Genomic DNA, 3,324 nt, shown 5'->3' with positions numbered 1-3,324 from the left:
CACCCTTCTGAGGAGAGGGGACCTCGCGCCGCGCCATTTTGTGCCCCCTCCCGGAAGCGCGTCGGCGCGCTGCCGCCATCTTGAGAGCGGCGAGCTTCGCCATCCCGCCCGTACCGCCATCCTAAGAGGGCTCGACCCAACCCCTTCGGAGGCACATGCGTAGTCCTAGCCGGGGTCATCCCCCAGGAAAAAACCCCTGGCTTGCTCTTTGCAGCCTGTGCGTCTGATGGGATGAAGCTGGGAATTCAGGTAGACTCTAAATAAGATGATACGACTAATACCACTTTTCTTTTTCCAACGATCTGGGTGCGGGGAGTGCGACAGGTTCTCTAGGATCTCCTGATAATTCTAATTTTTAAAAGAGGGAGCAAAAGGGCACCGTTTCAGAAAGCATGACTCATAATATACATAAGTAGCTTCCCTAAAAGAGTAACAAAAGCTTTTTGCTGTTATGTCACCTAGCAGAGCCAAGAAGTACGTGACGCTTTGATGGGGCTTTGGCTGGCGCTCGTGCGGCGGCGAGGACACGTGCTGGCTTACGAGCCACGCATCTAATGTTCATGCCTTCGCCTTTCATTGTTAAAGGAAGATTATTACTGTGAATGAACATTAAATAGTTACTAAAAGCTATACGGTTAGCAGAAGGCTGATGTACCGCACCGCCCAAAATAGAGAGACCTGCAATATTATTTGTAGGGTGGTTTCTGTAGTCTTTTCCCCAGATCTCCACCCATGAGACCACCTCCAGTTCCAGCAGGGCATACAGAGCATCAATTATGAAGCTTTGCTGAGTTACACAGCTGTTCAAGGAGGGTGGTGGTGAAATGAACTGCGGTTTTGGGGTTTTTAGGTAGGATTACTTTGAGAAATTATTTGGAACACAGCGTAAACTACAAGGGCAGCCTTCACTGCACTAGTACATCCTGTCCAGCGTCACGAAGAAACCACACGTTCTCTGGCAAATGTAAAAATCTCTAACAGCTTGCTTCGTTGCTTTACTTTTAACTGCTTAGCTTCTTAAGTAACGTGTTAGGTAACCATATTATTGTCATTTAATTTGAAACTGGGCAAGATTCATAAAGTTTCATAAAGTCTCGGATGACTGAAATTGCTTTGTTTTTTCTTTTGAGTAAATGAATGAAGATGCAATTATTAAATTGTAATAGAATAAAATAGATGATTCACTAGTTTGTTACACCGGAGGAGAGAGAGCTTCTGGCTAAGTTAATAATAGTTTATGCACAGCTATGACTTCCCAAGTACACAATACACAAGGTTATGCATATTCTCTACAAAACTTGGCCAAGTGTAAGCACATAGCCTACTTTTTTTCTGCTTATAAATCATAAAATCAAATTAGATGTTTAAAAATGTAAAAATGTAAAAACTGTAAGTTTAAGTCCTAAATCTACGGATATAGTTACTGAATTCCTGAAGGGCAGCGCTGAGAGAAACTCATCCTTTCAAATCTTCTTCTCTACATCTTAATCCTCTGCAGAGAAAGAGGAAACCAAACATGAAGCATGAGAAAAAGGGAGAAGACAAAAATACAGAAATACAGGGATCAGACTCAGTTACTTCTCTCCTAAGGTTTCTACCTTGGCCTAAATATCTAATCAGCCCCCAAATCTCTCACTACTTTTGAATTGCCAACCACCTTCAGCCTCTCCAACAAAAATCCTTCAGCTCATTTTTGAGAATAGGCTTTTCTCACTAAAAATGGTAGAGAAAATAATTGGCCACTATTTCTTTAAGCGTGGCAGAAAAAAAGAATCAGTATGAGCAGAAATGGTGTGAAAAAAAAAGCGTATCCTCAAGCATTAGATAAATTACTGGAAACATTGTAGATGTTTTACTGTTTGCAATAACTGCTAGACTGTTCCAAGGGAAGGATTTCAATTAATTGTCATCTGTATATGTTTGAATCTTAGATAAATCACACTAGGTTTAAGATGTCCACCTTTCTATAATCTATGATTTCCGTAGTGGGCAGGACATCCTGATTTTTTTTTTTTACAATACCTGCTAATGGCGCTTTTTCCACTCCAATACAAAGTTCCTTTTTCTTCTTAAATTCAGCTTAAGCTTCTGGCAGTCTTTCCAATAACACATGCCTGCTCCATATCATCATCTGTCATCTTGCTCTCCTTTTATATCAACAAGTGTTACAAGAACACATGCGATAAAATAGCTCATTCAGACTGAAAGTAGCTTCTTTCTCCATTTGAAGTGCCTTTCTGCTACCACCGTCATTAAAATCTGCCAACTTGTTCAACAGCCTAATTCAGGAATAAAAATTTAAGACAACTAACAAAGCTAATGATTTTCAGAAGACTCATACTGCAATGAAAAAGTAAAATCTATACCTCCAGTGAGAGTAAGTTGTATTCTACATCCACGGGGGTTGAAAATTTGTTTCCCATAGAAAGCTTACTGTGAGTTTGGTAGTTGTGCATCCAGGGGAAAAAAGGCAAGGGAGAAAAAAAAATGCTCTTCAGCAGATACAAGTAGAGGGAAACACAGGGAAGCAATTTCAGATGTTAGCAGCTGCGAAGGAAGAAATGCGTGCAGCAAGCATGCAAGATTGCATAGAGAGACAGAAAAGGCTAATACCGAAATATTTTGGTCTACCTGCCTTGAGGGCCAGTTCTTTACCAGGTGATTGGCCAGACATTAAGTGTCTGTTGGAGAAGTTCGTAGTGGAGCCAGGCAGAACAGTCAAACGTGCACTGTTCTGGTCACAGACTCTTGGATGAAAAGAAAAAAAAAGCTGGGACAGCTTCCTTCTGCACCCAGGTGTGCCTATATGTGGGGCCATGCCACATCTTCACCAGCTTTCCTAGTACGCAAGCTGGTGCAGTCTGCGCATCCTAGCTGTGAGGTTAAACCCTCTGCCACGTGGGGCCTAGTCTCCTTCTAGAGGTATAATCTTGCCCCCAGATTACAACAGTTTGTATTTCATCACTTACAAATGAATGTTTCCTATGCAGACACTGAAGACTGCAAGTATGCCAGAGAGCTGGTTTCCAATTCAAAATTCTCTTGACAAACAGGATGCTGTTCAGCAATGATAAATGCAAGGTACTGCCTCAGGCAGGAGGAACTGAGCATGCGAATGCAGAAAGATCTGTAGGAAAGGACCCAGGGTTTGTATTGGTTCACCAGCTGAACACAAGTCAACAACTGCATACTATCACAAAAAAGGCAAACCTCATCTCGGAGATAAACAGGGCTGTTTTCAGCAAGAGGCATGACATGATCCTTCCCCTTTAGTCGGCAAGAGCAAGGCTCCTGGCAGAGACATGTCCAGCTTTAGCTAGCACA

Source organism: Egretta garzetta, unplaced genomic scaffold (genome assembly GCF_000687185.1).
Source record: "Egretta garzetta isolate BGI_Z169 unplaced genomic scaffold, ASM68718v1 scaffold775, whole genome shotgun sequence".
NCBI classification, from domain to species: domain Eukaryota; kingdom Metazoa; phylum Chordata; class Aves; order Pelecaniformes; family Ardeidae; genus Egretta; species Egretta garzetta.
Note: the sequence above shows the minus strand (reverse complement) of the source record.